Raw genomic sequence first — 19,807 nt, 5'->3', positions numbered from 1 at the left:
AGATTTTTAATTAAGCCATTTAAAAAACAAACTTGCTCGTTCTTTTCAGAACCAACATGCCCTGCAAAGTAAAGCGTTTCCCAACATAATATGAAGATGCCGATGAAGAATCTTTTTTTGTTTACTACAATTATTAATAAAATCAGTATACTCGATTTTAAGTTTTCATTTGAATCCGCCTGTTTTGTAGTTTTATTGAAAGCCTTTTTATCCATTAACCAAATTCAAATTACGATGTTATTATTACTCATAGTTCTAACAATACTTTTATTTCGATCAATATATAGCTATATACTGTAGAGATGAATAGATTTGAAAGAAAACGGAGCAAAAGCAATAATTGTTATAAATTCAATGTTAAAATAGGATTAGTAATAAATTAACACAATAATGGACTATTATAAAGCTTTTATTCTTTAAAAAACCAACATACGTTCAAAGGCACTATAAAATAATTTATTTATGCTTATTTAGAGCGTAACGTTATTAAAATTACCAATATAAGATAATAGTCTTACTATAAGTTTGAAAGCTGTTTTAGAAGCTGTAATTTAGAATTATCCTACGTTTATTTAAGATTTTTGACATTGTAACAATTTTTTGGTAACCATAATATAACAGTTAGCATTATTTGATGAAGCAAATGCCTTTATAAAGTATTTATATTTGGATAGTGACGATTTAAATAATTAATATAACTTCAAGTCATAATTCTGTATATATTTTTGGTTAATATACAATTTATGTGCTTGCTGGGCTATGTCCCTATGTCCCTTTGTACGCTTAAATCTTTGAAACTACGCAACGGATTTTGATGCGGTTTTTTTTAATAGATAGAGTGATTCAAGAGGAAGGTTTATATGTATAATAACATCCATCAGATAGTGGAGAAGTACTGTTATTTTTGAGGTTCCTAATGTGATGTCGTAAAAAATTACATTTTTTTCCGCTTACATTGCAAACGCAGGCTGAACTCTACGAGTTTTATCAAAATAATGTACTAAGTATTATACACATTGAAAAGGTCTACAGAAAAGTCCGCGATGGTATATGTCTATCTCTTATGGATAACCCACAATAACTTTTTTTTGTCATTTACTTTTTACGACAAATAATGGCTAATTTTCGAAGCGATTTTAACCAATACAGCATTAATCCTTAACCAATTAAATACCTTGAATACATTGTTCATTTAATATAGATCTATATGGCCCTTTACACCGTATGATTTAAGTGAATATTTCCGAAGATATTACAGATTTAAAAATTGCGGGACGTAGCGTTTGCGGCGGCACCGGCCGGCCGCCCGGCTATATATTTTACTAGCGGTCCGCCCCGGCTTCGCCCGTGGTACATATTTCGTAATAAAAGGTAGCCTATGTTCTTTCTCAGAGTCTAAAGATTATCTGTGCCAAATTTCATCAAAATCGGTCCAGTAGTTTATGCGTGAAAACCATACATACATACATACATACTTACATACAAACCTTTCCTCTTTATAATATTAGTATAGATACCCGTGCGAAGCCGGAGCGGGCCGCTATGTTTTTATATATGTACAACGTTCACAGTTTTTCTGTAGTGTATTTAGTATCAGCATTGCACCCGTGCGAAGCCGGGGCGGGTCGCTAGTAATATTATAAATGCGAAAGTTTGTGAGGATGTGTGTGTGTTTGTTACTCTTTCACGCAAATACTACTGAACCGATTTCAATGAAATTTAGCACACATATAGAGGGTAACTTGGATTAACACCTTAAATAGGTTTTATACCGGAAATCCCACGGGAACGGGAACTATGCGGTTTTTCTTTGAAAACGCGGGTGAAGCCGCGGGCGGAAAGCTAGTACTATATATTATAGTACTTTAAAATGCAATGTGTACAAACTCTTACGTCACATTTCAATTCAGAAATAGCTCAGCAAACTTGAATTCAAATACTTCGTCGTTTCATCTCATGTTTTATTTCAAACAATCTTTAAGAGATACTTTTATGAAAGGTATCATGTAACATATAGTTAAGGCTACATCTACTAGATAATATTATTATCTAATAAAAATACTGGTAGTATAATAAATTAATAATTAATATTCTGCCTCATTTATAGTTTATACAGACATATTAAATCCATACTATAATATTATAAATGCGAAAGTAACTCTGTCTGTTTGTCTGTTACTCAATCACGCCTTAACTACTGAAACAATTTGCATGAAATTTGGTTTAGAGACATTTTGATACCCGAGAAAGGACATAGGCTACTTTTTCCGGTTTTATCGCGGAAATCGCACGTGAACGGGGACAACTATGCGGGTTTTTCTTTGATTGCGCGGGTGAAGCCGCGGGCGGAAAGCTAAAAAAAAAACAAAAAAATCTCAATCATTTAAAGATTAGGCAATTCGATCATAGTAATATTTTAAATTATTTCACAACCTAAAGGTACCTTAAAGAATAACCTTCTACTGAACTTTACATGAATTAATTACAGAATCTAACGAAAACAAGTACAAATAAAAGAGATTTTCATTAACGACCCACAGGGCTCAAAATAATATTTAATTATGATTTAATTAATTTGTACAAGAAGATAAAAGTACTAGAGCGAATAAAAATCAACGGCAAAACCAATTAATACTAAGAGGTTATTACTGCCCAGAAACTCGTGGTTTTCCTTTAATGTTTGGTATAAAATACCTAGTTTTATTGTCTATACATTTTAGAAAATTGCTAATTACTATTTATTCCTGTACCTACTATCAGCTAAAGGTGGCAACTCACGTACCTGCAGCAGGGGCAATATTGGAATTGCACCCTTAATTTGCTCCTTAATTGTGATGAGTATAGGCAAGCAGGGGCAATTTAGAGATCATCTGAAGTTGCTCCAACCGCTGTGTAATCGAGATAGTTCCAATATTGCCCCTGCGGCAGGTACGTGAAAAGCCAGCTTTAATTGGCTCCTTAATTATTATGTGGATAGGTAAGCAGGGGCAATTTAGAGTACAGCTGAAATTGCTCCATTGCCGTGCAACCGAGATTGTTCCAATATTGCCCCTGCGGCAGGAACGTGAGTAGCCGCCTTAAGAATTGGATCAGCGGGTTAATTCCTATATGTAATTAAGATTAGAGGTTTAGGAGTGATCGAAATTTCGTTTTGGCTTTATTTTGTGAAGAATACAACAATCGAAGATCGTTTTCCGTTAGTATTGTAAAAATAAGCCACCGGTTTAATCATCTGTTTAATTTTTGTTCTACTTAAACTGGCCTGATCCCTTAAGGCGCGGGACATATACAAGCGGCGCGGCGCGCATCGGGCGCACCGCGGGCGCGCCAGCCGGCGCGCCAGCCGGCGCGCCTCGGGCGCGCTGCCGGCGCGCCTCGGGCGCGCTGCCGGCGCGCCTCGGGCGCGCTGCCGGCGCGCATCGGGCGCGCTGTTGGCGTCCGAAAATGATATTTATATAGAGTGGTTAAATGCATTTTCTTCATGCATAATTTAGTAAAATTATGTTTTTTGTGCTAAAAGAGATTAACATTAATTTGAAAGTAACGATTTTGTTTTGATAATTCCTTGTAAGTAAATAGCGAGGATAACCCCACGATTGCAAATATATCTTTGTTGAAAATGTTGGAATTTACTTGGAAAATTTTATAGTACTTTTAAAGTAATTTTAAAGTAGTACTGGTGTAATGATGGAAGAAAAGAAGGTTAAAATAACACAAAATTTATATTGTACTAGCGGTCCACCCCGGCTTCGCCCGTGGTACATATTTCGCAATAAAAGGTAGTCTATGTTCTTTCTCAGGGTCTAAAGATTATCTGTGCCAAATTTCATCAAAATCGGTCCAGTACCTAGTTTATGCGTGAAAACCATACATACATACATACATACATACATACATACATACATACATACATACAAACCTTTCCTCTTTATAATATTAGTATAGATAAAATATGGTTTTCAAACACAGGTTTACATTTAAACCATATAAATCTTATCATTAAAATCTCAGTTCAAAAGTATTTACAGTACTGATCATTCCACAATATTATTACAATTACAAATAAATAAAAAACACAATCAAAATCAGGATTATCTTTATTTCTGACATTGTAAATACATGGGAACTTTCATTATGCTCTTCTTCATTTTCACTTTCCCTACTGCCATCACCTGTGTAAATCATTTCATCGATTAATTCAATTCACCTTTAAAAACAAAACGAAGAAGGGTATGTAATAGCAGCTCTATATAATTCCACACAGAGAGAACACATTTTTGACTGACAGGCTACCGTCTCCTACCACCCGATTTGTTTTTGATTGTGTATGACCGTGAATTGACCTCTATTTGGATGCGATGGGGGAAGCGCGCCTGCGGTACGCCTGCGGTACGCCCGCGGCGCAACGGTGGCGTGCCGCCTCGACGCCTGTCCAAAATTCTTTCATACAAAATGTATAAGAAGGATGTGGTGCAAAACAGATTGAAGAGGCGCGCTTATGGCACGCCCGCGCCCGCACCGCTTGTGTTTGACCCGCGCCTAAGGGAGGCATGTCCCAGCAGTGGGAACGTATATGGCCTGATCATGATGATGACTACTGAAAAGGGCGCTTTTTCATCGTGTCATGAATCGTGTATTGAACATGTTTAATGTTATGTATATATTATGTATAATATATAATATATAATAAAATATAATATAATAATATGTATTATAAATGCGAAAGTAACTCTGTCTGTCTGTCTGTTACTCAATCACGCCTAAACTACTGAATAAATTTTCATGAAATTTGGTATGGAGATATTTAGATACCCGAGAAAGGACATAGGCTACTTTTTATCCCGGGAAAATAACGCAATCCCGGAAATCCCACGGGAACGGGAACTATGCGGGTTTTTCTTTGACTACGCGGGCGAAGCCGCGGGCGGAAACGTAGTTATGTATAATCCTAAAAATTACTTATCAGTACACAAATCAATATATTCATTCAACAATACACATGTATTTTCACCCAACCTCACACATTATTCAATATTAGGGCAAAGAATCACATCCGAGCAAAAAGCAGTACTACTTCCAGTGCGGAATAGTGACAGCGCTATACAGGTCGTCTAGCGCCATCCCTTTCGCACACTGGCAATAATACTGCTATAAGACATCATGGTAAGCCTGGACGTCCCTTCCTGACACGAAAAGAAATCCCGAAATATAATGAAACAGTCCCTAATCTCACGCTTGTGTTGGACAGATAATGATGTCATGGCGAAAATTCTGGGTGGAGCAAGTAAAAAGAAAAAGTTTTGTCTAAGTATATACCTGATAGTATAGAGATTGCTGTTCAGGAATAAGGCCGCCTTTTGTGCATTTTTTTTGTAAATAATACAGCTTCTTTTTACATATTTTTTTATAATATGTTTTACTATAGTGATGGTGAATTATAAATAAAATAAATAAATCAATAGTAGATACTGGCAAAATGGCTGAATTGTGTTGATGTGTAAAGAACTTATAACAGATGTCTTCAGTTAAGTTAAAATTTAAAATTCATTTGTAAATTGCCTATTTTATAAGATTTAATTTAGGACAATATTCAAATGGGTGATAGAAGATATCAACAATTAAATGAAATACTATGATGTAAAAAATCGTAGCTCGTAGCTAGTAGTCTTTATTTCTTTAAGTTACGATTCATTTTACTTATACGCTTATGTTTTCGAATAAATAATAACACTCAAATTGGTACCTACAGCCATTTCAGTGTCTTATACAATCGTACATGTAGGTCTAATTCTCGTTAACAAAAAATATGTCGCTTATTACATGGACCCTCCAATTATACTTCGCAAGTCATTTGTTAGGGAAGCGAGGTAATATAATTTTGTTTATTATAACCATTTCTGCGTTTATTACGAATACTAGTTACTGCGTGCGACTTCGCTATAGTATTACATGAATGAATTTATGCTAGTTTAGCTATGGTTCGGTGGTGTAGCGTGAAGAGGATACAGACAGACAGACAGAATTACTTTTGCATTTATTTAAGTTAGAATCTGTATGTATATCTGTAAGTATATAAGGAACAAAGATGTTGTCGTATAATTTCTAATCCACTTAACATAATTTGACGAAGGTAGAAGGAGATATCCTTAGAAGGGCCTTGAGAGTCAAATGCTTATAACTAATACCTACGTACCTATAGGTAAATGCCGTATTATAATTATTATTGGGCAATTTGTATGTAGATTTTATTCATAGTTTCAATGTTTTTCTCCTATATTATGGTAAGGTAAAATAAAAATAAAAATACCTTTATTGAGTACAAAAATTAATACAATAGGTACAATTACAGTGCGGCTCTGTCTTCCTAGCTAGGAAACTCCTGTGTAACCCAAAATGTATTAATTTTAGTAGTTCTTTTTTTTACTATAGATTATTATTATTCTAGTTATTTAATTTTTGACGTGACAACGTCTTATAATTCGATAGAGCCGGCTGCACGCACGAAAAAACATGACTCATGCGGCGTTACCTCGCTCGCGCGGAACGAGCGACAAAGAAGCACAATCGGACGTTGTCACGTTCAACTATCGTCAGTAAACCAACTTTACAGACAACCAATTTTTTATTTAAAATTAATGAAAAAAAGTTCCACACCTCAAAATATCTTAAGCCCTCCTAAAACCTCAATCACAATGTAAACAAATTTCAACATTGTAAAATAAATGTAACCGCTCTGATAAGTGGATATTTACACATAAATAAATACATAATTCACACTTAGGATAGGGCTGTCAACTTTAAATATTTAATTATTTATTTAAGCTTCCTTAATGAAATACTGGATTTAATGTACGTTTATTTTAATAATTTTTCTTGTCAAATTAAGATAATGGGAAAAATGTTTTCTGCCAGTAAAGAAAACATTGTAAATAATAAAATAACGGTTAGAAAATTTCACGCAATCATCATCATATTTTTTTTCTAATAAATTCTTATCTAGCCAAATTGCAATACATAAGTAACTAATTTATTATAATATATTGATCAGGGTAACAGTTTCTGTTCCCCCAGTTCGATTCCCGTTGTTGACAGCCCTATTTAAGCTCCTAAACAGGTTAACAGGCGAGGGGCTCTGAAACCAAATAAAACCTCTTAACCCAGTAGGTGAATATATTTTCTCATCTTTACACAATACACACTGCTTTCAAGAATTTTGCTACATTTTTTAACGTCTTATAATTCGATAAAGCCGGATGCACGCACGAAAAAACATGACTCATGCGGCGTTACCTCGCTCTGAGGCGTTCCATGTAATGCTTGAAGTGCAAGCGAGAGCGCGGAACGAGCGACAAAGAAGCACAATCGGACGTTGTCACGTTCTACTATCGTCAGTAAACCGACTTTACAGACAACCAATTTTTTTTTATAAGTAGTTATTCAGTTTCTAAGGGTTGATGACCAGCGTTGTTACCATGATTTCTGACAGCAGTATTACATCCAGTGTAGAAAGAGACTCTTTAGAAAATAGTAAATTAACTAGCAAACTTAAGTATCATCCTCATCATCTGGATGCATGGCGATCTAGTACAGTGCGATTCACCCGGCACTTTTTGCCAAGAACAAGATCGTTGTGGAATGAACTTTCATCTGAGGTGTTTCGACAAGGAGATCTTCAAAAAAAGGGCATATAAACATCTTAAAGGCCGGCAACACATTCGCGGTGCCCCTGACAACGCGAATGCTAATGGGCGGCGGGCTTCACTTTCCATCAGGTGACCCGCCTGCTCGCTTGCCCGCTTAACTATATAAAAAAAAGTAGTTTAAAGCATAATTCACGCTACATCGTGAATCGGAGCCGGGAAATAAGTGAAACAATATCCAAACCCATTTCAACATGGTACGGCGACTGTAGGTAATCTTGAATTATAATGGTGATATTCAGGATTAGAAACTTCTTAATTTAGTGTTATTTATTAAATTAATTTTATGTTAAATTAGTTAAATTTTAAGATATTATTTTCTCGTGTTATTTAGCAATAATGTAGTTACGACGAACCTGCGCAGATGCAGGTGCACCTGTACAGGTGGATCTGTCAGGTGTTATTAGTGTGTGGCAGCCACAATAAGGAATAAGGGCTGATTTTTCAATCCTTGGTTAAATTTATCCGTCCAATAAAGTATTACACGATAATATTAAAATGTCATACATTTTTCAAATGGTAGTTTAATACGTTATTCAACGAATAAGTTTAACCAAGGATTGAAAAATCAGCCCTAAGTCACAGATTTTTTTTGTTACTACTATCACTATAATGTTACTCTCGATATAAATATAGAGTTGTTTGAAAAAATAAATTCTCCAGTACTGTATGTCCGCTTCAGTAAGATTTTATGGCACATCTGATAGCTGTAATATTTGCGAACGAAGTCGACGGGCAAGTTTATAGGCTGTAGTCTATTGCGTGTGTTGAATTTGTCATTTGGTGGGAGATTGAATTTTTGCGTAGCTCCCTTTTTAATTATGTTTTCAAAATTGATGCGTGTTGTGGTTGTTTATATAAGGCTACGTAATACAATTTTACTGTGCATAAAAATGATAAATAAATGTTGGAAAATTATGATAAAACTTAATTTGAACTGTGTTTTTGTCACACGGATTTGTTTCACAGGTTACTAAATGATATTTTACAAATACACATTAAATACTTATATTTTATAAATGTACATATTTCACAGATATTATATATGGATATTTCTAGATCTGCTACATAAAAATTTACAGAATTAAAATACCTTACCGGTGGATAACTTTCTTTTCTTTAATAAAAAAATTATAAACGCTAAAACCATTTTAATCTCGTAATGTTTGTATTGAATTTTATTTCAAGAAAATAATTTGCTGACAAAATAAATAAGGAAAGTCTAAAAATACACGTCTACACGCGCTTAAACCGGATCGCCAACAAAGCAATACGAATCTCTCTTCCATTTATCGTCGTTCGCTACGAGCCCGTTATCTACGTATGCAGCAAATAGAGTTAATAGTTTTTAGACACGACACAGTTAAATATAGAAATTCTACATAGTTTGAATAAATTAATGAGTATAATAGCAGAGTCATAAATAGCATTTTTAGTTGTTTTTTGAGTAATCATTTGCTGTATAGGGTTTAATATTTTTGACTACGATTTGATTTAATAAGTTATCTTTGAATATTATAATTGAATTTATTCAACAATTGAACAATTGAATTTATTCGTAACTGTAATTTTATTTTCATGTAATAACTTTTTTCCAATATAAATAGTAAAGCTCAATTTATAGGTAGACTAGATTTCCGCCCGCGGCTTCGCCCGCGTTTTCAAAGGAAAACCCGCATAGTTCCCGTTCCCGTGGGATTTCCGGGATAAAACCTATCCTATGTGTTAATCCAAGTTACCCTCTATATGTGTGCTAAATTTCATTGTAATCGGTTCAGTAGTTTTTACGTGAAAGAGTAACAAACATCCATACAAACTTTCGCCTTTATAATAGTATATTAAGATAAATTCTATAAACTCAAATTCATTTCATTATAATCAAAACCACAGCAAAACCTTTTTATTATAATCAAAGCTTTAACCACTGAGCCACTTCCCAAATAATGATTGATTTATTATTCAGAGGAGTTACAACTATGTTACATATTCAACTAACTTTACTAATAACATTTAACGGTTTATTTTCCCCTACTTTACTGCCAACTTCTTTAATTTCTTACGTTCGTGACTTCGTGAAAATATTTTTTCCCCCGTTCCGCTCGTAGTTTTATTATTATCCATCAAAGTTTTCAAATAGATACCCATATCATAAAAGTTAAAGTGCCGAACATGAAGTTTGGTTGTGTTGTTGTGGAATACTAGTATAAAAGTTAGTTTCTTTTTAACTCCACTGTATAAGAGCTTCATAAAATAGCCGGTTAATCTTAGGATTGTCCAACTTGAAAGAACTACCAGCTTACCCTGGCTGCTGCCATGTTAGTGGTGAAAGTCTTTTCAAAATAAGTTACATATTATTATCAATCAATCAATCAATCATCAGCCTTTCGATGTCCACTGCTGGACGTAGGCCTCTCCTAATGCACGCCACTGAGCCCGGTCGTTGGCTCTTTGCCGCCAGTTATGGCCTGCAACCTTGCGAACGTCGTCACTCCACCGTGTAGCAGGGCGTCCTACGCTACGTTTGCCGAGTCGCGGTCTCCACTCTAAGACATGTGTGCCCCAGCGGTTGTCCGTTCTGCGGCACATATGACCGGCCCACTGCCACTTCAGCTTGCTAATTCGTTGAGCTATGTCGGTTACTTTTGTTCTCTGGCGAATTACTTCGTTTCGGACTTGGTCCCTTAGAGAAATACCGAGCATAGCTCTCTCCATAGCTCGCTGAGCGACTTTGAGTTGGTGGACCAGTCGCACTGTCAGTGTCCACGTCTCATATTATTATGGTTTATGTTAATTTATGTTAAAAGCTTTATAAATTATTATAAACTAGCTTACCGCCCGCGGCTTCGCCCGCTTTGTCTAAAACCTAATGAATTATATACTAAAACCTTCCTCTTGAATCACTTTATCTATTAAAAAAAAAACCGCATCAAAATCCATTGGGTAGTTTTAAAGATAAGCATACAAAGGGACATAGGGACAGAGAAAGCGACTTTGTTTTATACTATGTAGTCACTATGTAGTGATGTCAATCGTTTCGTAGCGACAATAATGCCAATTGATAAGTTAACTTATTTTTCATTTCACAAATTTTAATGCGAATACTCGTATGCCGTATAGCAATAGAGCGTAAATTATCTAATAAGTTATAGAAAATCATTTTTCTTTATGTCTAAGTTACAACCTAAGTTAGGTTACCTCTTTTGATTTAGTTTTGCATTATTTTCAGTGTACCATTGTTTAACTGAATTACTGTAGACCTGAGCAGTCGAATAAATATTCTCCCAAATTAATATTCAAGATAGAACCTATATTTATCACGTTTTAAATCTCATATAAAAACTAACTTGAATCGATTTCCTTATAACATCCCCTTAAATCGCAATAAATCGCAAAAACGCTTCAAGAACGTAGACAAACAAACTTCAAGACAAAACATATCATCTATCAAAGGGTAGTCTATCGCTTCTTAGCTCACAGTTAGTATTACAAAGGATTCCTTGCGAGGAAACCTCTAAATGGAGGCTTGAAGGACCGGAGGGCATCAAGGGGCCAATTCTGTGAAAAGTTGGCGATTTTCCCGGATACGGTACTTGCAATCTCTTTGTTTTGAGCAAGGGTTCGTTTTGTATTGTAATTAATAAGTTGTTTTAACCTGGTGAGCATGGTGTGTAAGGTTCACAAATTGGTCTGTGTATGTTATAAAATATTATCGTACCTATTATAAAAACTAGTAGTACTAAAAAACTACTCTTAAAAGATACTTTTCAGTGTGAAGGTTGTTTTTACACTGTTTAAATATAGGTTACCAAAATATATTATAAAACTTCAATGCTTTGTTAAAAGTTATCCGTCCAATACAGTACTGTATATTTATTACACAATAGTTTTAAAGCATAATTTAATGTCAAAAGTCGAGCAATTAGAAGATATTTTTGAAAAGGTCGTTTAATACGATATTCGAAGAAAAAAATAATAAGAAATAAATATTGCAATAATCATTTAATACAATAACCATCGTATCTTTAATGCTATTCCAAAAGTATATTTGAATGAAGTCTTCACATCATCGTACAACCTCATTAACGATACAAACATGCATTGTCAAAGTGTAAAAGTTTCATCAAATTGAACACGTCACATGTTCGCAATTCATTTGGTTTGAGTTTCAGAATCGTGTGTTTGCAGCAATGAAGGTAATATGTGATACGATGCTATAAAAATATACTGAAATGTTCTTTTTTACATTTTTAGGTAAGGTTTTTGTAGAGCATTGTCTTTTATTGTAATTAATACATTCTTTGTTTTGTTATAGAAATAATATCGTATAGGGGATGATTTTATCACAACACTTTTTGACGAAAGTTTTCATACATTGTCTGTGCCCGCGGTTTCACCCGCATTGCTCAGCTCCTGTTGGCCTTAGCGTAATAATATATAGCCTATAACCCTCCTCGATAGATGGGCTATCAAACACTGAAATAATTTTTCAAATCGGACCTGTAGTTCCTGAGATTAGCGCATTCAAACAAACTCTTCAGCTTTATAATATTAGTATAGTATAGATATATTATCTGTACCTATGTAGTATGTACATTATTAGTAACTATTAATAGTTACATAATATTACGACTGATTGCATTGTAGCCACAAATCACTACGGCTATAATTATTCAACCATGCACGCTGATCAAGCCAGTGTCTTTCAGAAAATCGATACTGCCTTGCCAACCTCAACGTATGAGACATTATAAGTGGTAAACGGGATCAGACTTTCTTGGAAATAGTGAAAATGTATAGATTTGTCTATTGAACTAGCTGTCTCGTGGTTTTATCTACAGATAGTAATTCACATCCCTATCACACAATAATAAGATAGATAATAATAAGATATATAAAATTTAGATATTAGATTTTTAAAAAAGCAGCATATTGATATTGTTCCCAAATTATCAACGATTTTCATTATATTATGTACATTTAATTCAAAGTATATAGTCTATAGCCTTTCTCGATAAATGTGCTATCTAACAACGAAATAATTTTTCAAGTCAGACCAGTAGTTCCCGAGATTAGTGCGTTCAAACAAGCAAACTCTTCAGCTTTTTAATATTAGTATAGATAGAAAAAGCCGTGGTCGATATAAGTTATTAGAATCTCATTATACATAGAATTGGCATTGTTTTAATTAGAATGCAACTATGTCAATAGACGCAATATATCTAATAAACGTAAACTCAAAATAAAACTAAATAAAACTTTTATTCATTTAATTAAAAAGCCTTCAGAAACGCTTTTGAATCCACAAAATAAATAATCTAATACTAACATAGTACATATAGAGAAGAGCCAGCAAGAAACGATTGCTTTTAAAACCAAAAACGAAATATAAAAATTACAAAAAGTTCCAATAATTCTTACAAGCCAAAACAAGATCCATCGCTTCAGAAATAACTGTTTACCATTGAAAAAGGAAAGGGTAAAGCATTATAAAGTGTAGTACGTGCAGAATGTAATGAGACAATTTGATAGATCGTTCCGTGCCTTAACGACGTAGATTGAACGGGTGTAATTAAGTGGGTTTCAACGCTTCGGAACAGTTCGGAATTGTTCCGCTGATGGGATTCCGTGATAATTGTTGTTAAGTAGGTATTTTTATAGTTGAACTAGCTGTGCTCCGTGGTTTTACCCGCAGTGCTACGCTCCTGTTGGCCTTAGCGAGATGATATATATATCTTATAGCCTTCCTCGATAAATGTGCAAATTGTTTCAAATATAATATGTAATGAAAGTCTTCCTTTGAGTAATTTTTTCTATCTACAAACATATTAAGAACTCCTTCCAGGTGGCAAAACAAAACTCCACCCTGTATCTATACTAATATTATAAAGCTGAAGAGTTTGTTTGTTTGAACGCACTAATCTCAGGAACAGCCCATTCATCGAGAAAGGCTTATAGGCTATCATCACGCTAAGACCAACAGGATCGGACCACGTGGGTGAAACCGCGGATCGCAGCTAGTATTTAATATAATTTAACCACTGTTTGATTCTCCAGATCAACATAATCTGTAAAAAACATTAACCACTATATAGGTATATTTATTTCTTCGTAATCATACAGCATTAGAAAGAAAGAAAGAAAGAAAATACATTTATTTTAATGTCTTGCCACACAGGAAAAAAACAGAGAATAGTAAAATACAATAAAGTTTGGAGTGCGAAGAAAACAGAAAATTATATTCAATACTGATTTTAACATTAACACATAGGGTCTGTGCAGCATCAAACATTAAAAAAGGGAACCACTCGGTGATATTCTGTGATGCAGAGGCATCGCAGCACCGGTTTTCAGTGGGCCCTCCTCGACAGTCAAAGGAACAGTGTAAATTTTTAAATAATATATTTATATAGTTAAGAGAAAGCAATAGGTATACATAAATAATTAATATATTAAAAAAGAAAAACATATTACATTACAGTAAATAACATTTCTTAATATATTGATACAGAACTATGAGTTAAATAACTCTATGTATCAAACATAACTCAAACTCAAACATTTATTTATTCAATTAGACTTCTTATAAAAGCACTTTTCGTCATATCATTTTTAACATTTACCACCGATTCGGAAAGCAGTATCTATGGAGAAGAACCGGCAAGAAACTCCATAGTTGCTCTTTTTAAATCATGTCAACGAAACTCTGGAAAGCACACAAAATAATCTTAATCAAATACGAATCACAAACAAGAAATAATCCCCTTAATTTCCACAAACCAACTAGTTAACAGCCGAAACAGGCAAGTTAATTAGGCCTGGTAATATTTGAACCACGTACACATTTAACTGCCATGATAGGAAACTTTAACCACAATATACAGATACAAACAGTAGGGAAACTTCATTCAAACTTTCGAAATGACTCACGCACACAAGCAAGCGTGTGAGCTCACGCACACATGAGTATCGTAAGGGTATTCTTATATCTGTCAATTGTCATAATACCCTTACAATTCTCGTAGACACGCTTACTTGTTTGCGTGAGCCATTTCGAACGTTTGTATGAAGTTTCCCTACTGGTTGTATCTGTATATTGTGCTTTAACGGTATTTCAGAATGTAGACTCTCGTTACATGTAGCTAACTTGTAGATAGAATAGATTTTTATGATAAACTAGCGGTCCGCCCCGGCTTCGTCCGTGGTTTACGTGTTTGTCGTGGTTTACGTGGTTTACATGTTTACGTTTTCTCTCCATAAGAACCATCTTCGTACTTCAAGGAATAATAAAAAGAATTAACGAAATCGGTACAGCCGTTCTCGAGTTATGCGCTTACCAACACATTTTGCCATTCATTTTTATATTATAGATTTTGGGTAGTGTTTTTAATCATTTTTGTGTAAAAGTTAAGCGTTGTGATTAAAAATGGGATAATATCAATTGCTTTTGAAAAATATTATGGGCTACAAATGCAGAAAATATTTATTACCCTGATAAAGTGAGGTTTTGTAAAAAGAATCATGTAGTCGACGAGAAAAATGTCCTAATTAACTAACAATAAATTTAAATAAAAATATAACAAGAAAATTAAACCCCCTACAATGCCAGTAATTATTGACACAGGGCTTTGTATATCCCTTTAGAGTTCAAATACCGAAATAAAATACAACAGTAAATGTTTTCGTGATAAAAATGAGACAATAACAATGAAAACGACGTTTCAGCTAAAATAAAACGCTCGTAAATTGATCCCTAAAGATAATGCTTAAAAAATACTCCCAAATAAAAACGCGTGACAAACAAAGCGATCAAACAGAACAATGAAAGATGTATAAAGTGGTTCCTAGACGGTCATGCAAGCATGACATGTATTGTCTTGTCATGCTGCATGAGTGTTCCAAAAAGCTAATCATGCATTTTATACATTTTATACAAGTTCGTTTCCAGCCTCGATTTGTGTCGGTTCTTCTCCGTGGAAACTGCTTTCCGAATCGGTGGTAAATGGTAAGACTGTTACTTCAAAAGTGCTTCTAGGAGACGTCTAATCTTATTGAGTATATAAACGTTTGAGTTTGAGTTGAAAAGACTAAGCTTTTGCATGACTACACCGAGCTCAATGATCATGCGTTCATGCCATACTTGCAGGATACAAAATAGAAAGGTTCACCAATCAGCTACCAGTACGTTTGCATGTCATTTATTTGAATCATCTAAAGTCTAAACGATCATTCATGCATGACAGTACGGCATGTCATGCTTCATTATCGTCTAGGAGCTACATAATAGACGTCGATACAACTGCTAAAGGAGATGAAACAATAATAAAATATCTTCGACTGTAGCTCAGGTACAATCGTGAAGAAAAGTTTTTGATTATGGTAGACTTATTGAAAATTCCTGCAAACTGTACCTATGTGTTTGGGATAGAAAGCTTGGTGATAGATATGTTTGAATAGTAGTTGGAGTCTTCAGCTTTTTGCGTGGTAACTTGGATTATAAGTAGCCTTTAAAATGATTAACAACTACAATAATATTATGTAGGTAAGCATTAGCTCATTATTGTTTATTTTAAATACAAATTATTTCAATAAGAAAGAATAGCACAAGTATATCAATCGGTCCATCCATGCATACAGAATTTTCAGTTCTTTCAGTTCATATTACTAGCTACGTCTCGCGGATTCACTCGCGGAAAAAACCACAGGAACACACTTTCATCTTCCCTCCTTACACCAAAAGTTTGTAAGCAAGAAGATGTTTAGCATTCTATCATTTTTTCATTTTTTTTCATATTTTTCATTGACTACATTAATATCGTCATTTTATACGAGCATTTAATACTTTTGAGTGAAAATTTACACATCCAATATCTTCAAGTGTGTTCCAATACAGAAAATATAAATAGTGTTTGTCAAAATATGAGCAATACATTCAAATTTACATGTACCGACGTCCATAAAACATTTTTATAGCCACTTCACACCAACGATAGAAATGTATTTTGGGGGGAAAGGGAGGGGAGGATACGTTTAACTGATTTATATAACGATTCACGAACAAATCGTTTTTTATAGATGCCAATATTATTTTATGTAAGCCGAGTAATGGATAAAAGATTTCTGATGGTGTAAAGATGTTGTTACGCCATTTTGTAAGTCAAATTGCATTGGAATATAGGTGAAGGTCCTTACCTTCACCTATATTATGGTTATTATAGGTAGATAATTTTGCAATAATGCTATTTATTATTTTGACTTTTTAATTTGTTAACCGTGGCCACAGTCAATGTTAATTGAAATTTGTTTCAACTACAGTAACTATAGATATAAGAAAAAAAAGACATATATATAAAACACAAATGTAAAATTAGGTACTAGAAGTAAATTATAAAAAGTGTCTATAGTAAATTGTCTTTGTTTAATATTATATTTTAATCCCTAGAGAGTATTAAAACACATCTTCTTACTCTTAGCTTCCTATTAAGTAAAGGCCAAGTTATAACTTTGCGAGTTAAACTTTATCAGAGACGATCCATTTTATCAGAAATCAATGCTACACAAGAACATCTGTTGATTTAAGTAATCATTAATCAATTTTAAAACAAATACTGTAATTGAATAATGTTTTATATTTTAACATTTTATGTAGGTATATCCATACTAATATTATAAATGCGAAAGTAACTCTGTCTGTCTGTCTGTTACTCAATCACGCCTAAACTACTGAACCAATTTGCATGAAATTTGGTTTGGAGATATTTTGATACCCGAGAAAGGACATAGGCTACCTTTTATTGCGAAATATGTACCACGGGCGAAGCCGGGGCGGACCTCTAGTTTTTTTATAATCAAAACAACTCTTATTAGGAATTATAATATATTATATAGTATCGAATTAAATTGTGTACATTTTTTTCAACTTATTTTTTCACATCACGGCGTTTATTTAAAAATGTTTTATTTATTTGAATGCTATAAAAAAAACTAAAGTTTGTTTGTTTTTAACCGGTTCAATCCAGACGAATCTGGAATAAACCAGTATAAATGAAGTAATAGGTACTACGAAGATGCCATCCTCCGAGGCGGTCAACTCTCAGAAGTCCCCTTTTGTTTATCTACAACTAAGAAATATCCAAGAAAGTCATTATAACTTTCGATACAGCGTCAAAGACCGAGATATTATCTGGTATCTAGTTGTAACTAGTTTTTTATTAAACTTCATAACTTGAGTAAAAGTTAATTGAAGTTGGTGCTGTATTTGTGTTTTGAAATTGACATTTTAAAGTACACTGTTGGATTATTTTAGAAGAGTTTTGTACCGTTTGTGTCAACTAGCTAACGCGCGTGATTTCGTTCATATTATCAGCATTTTATGTACTATAAGGATATCTATAACAACTAGTTGAGGCACGTGACTTCGTTCAAATTATCAGCATAATGCATACTATAAAAAACTAGCTGTTTACCCTGACTTCGTCTGAAAAAAAATGGCATGTTTCAATAGTCAGGAGACTAGAGTAGCTTTCTGTAGTGAATTTTCATAATCGGATCAGCAGTTCCGAAGATAGCCCATTACAAACCTAGAAAGATAGAAACATTACCTCTTTGTTATATTGAAGATGGTTAAAAAGATCCTAATATCACACAATAAGTGGTCAAAAAGAAAGAATCCGTGTGATATACCTAATGTATGGGTTATTCTTTGTCATACATATTATAAAAGTCGCATAAAATTGATCCAGTCGTTTCGGATATTATCCTAAGCTTCTTATTCCACTGATATTTTAATTTATAAGCCATGTAAGTTTGTCAGAATGTTACATATATTTTTGTTTGTTATTCTTTCACGCAAAAACCGCTGAACGGACTTTGATGATACTTTAAAGTCATGTATCTTAATATTTATAGAAGACTAGCGGTCCGCCCCGGCTTCGCCCGTGGCACATATGAAAAATAGATGTTGGCCGATTCTCAGACTTACCCGATATGCACAGAAAATTTCATGAGAATCGGTCCACCCGTTTCGGAGGAGTATGCAGACTAACATTGTGACACGAGAATTTTATATATAAGATATCATAAAATATATAGATATTGTTATTCATTTTAACAGAATATACAAGCTCATTTATAATCATCCCAATGATAAATTACTGCAATAAGTGTTACGTAGCATGTAACAATAATATGCTTCAGTTAAATATGGTGTAGTCATTACTCACTTAGAAACGAGTAATTATATCTATACTAATCTATACTAATATTATAAAGCTGAAGAGTTTGTTTGTTTGAACGCGCTAATCTCGGGAACTACTGGTCCGATTTGAAAAATTCTTTCGGTGTTAGATAGCTTATTTATCGAGGAAGGCTATAGGCTTATATATCATCACGCTACGACTAACAGGAGTGGAGCCACGGGGGTGAAACCGCGCGGAGCAGCTAGTGTACCTACATAATCTGATATTTCATGAACAAGAGAAGGTTCTTTTACATTTGGTATTTAATAATATCTATACTTAATATTAAAAAGCTGCAGAGTTTGAACGCACTATTCTAAGGAACTAAAGGTCAGATTTTAAAAATTGTTTCACTCCATACATCCTTACAAGCTTTCGCCTTTATAATATATATTAGAAATATTAGATTTTAGATTGGTAAATAGGTATTTCATAATATTATGTCCTTTTTACGAAATATTTGCAGAAACATTTATATTATGTTTTATATTCATAATGTATAATGTTTTAGGTTTATGATGGAATAGAAATAAATTAAAACGAGGAAAGGTACTGGAAGGCAACTGCAAATATTTATACGTTTGAAGGGCAACTAGAGTATAATATTGCAAAAGTTATCTAATACATCTAATCTAATATCTAATATTCTAATATCTAATATATCTAATATCTAATATATATTATAAAGGCGAAAGTTTGTAAGGATGTATGGATGTATGGATGTATGGATGTTTGTTACTCTTTCACGTAAAAACTACTGAACCGATTACAATGAAATTTAGCACACATATAGAGGGTAACTTGGATTAACACATAGGATAGTTTTTATCCCGGAAATCCCACGGGAACGGGAACTATGCGGGTTTTCCTTTG

The sequence above is a fragment of the Colias eurytheme genome, chromosome 23, assembly GCF_061535395.1.
Source record: "Colias eurytheme isolate Ceu_HAF_F1 chromosome 23, ilColEury1 Martin Lab GWU primary, whole genome shotgun sequence".
Classification (NCBI taxonomy): domain Eukaryota; kingdom Metazoa; phylum Arthropoda; class Insecta; order Lepidoptera; family Pieridae; genus Colias; species Colias eurytheme.
This window is presented reverse-complemented; position numbering follows the sequence as displayed.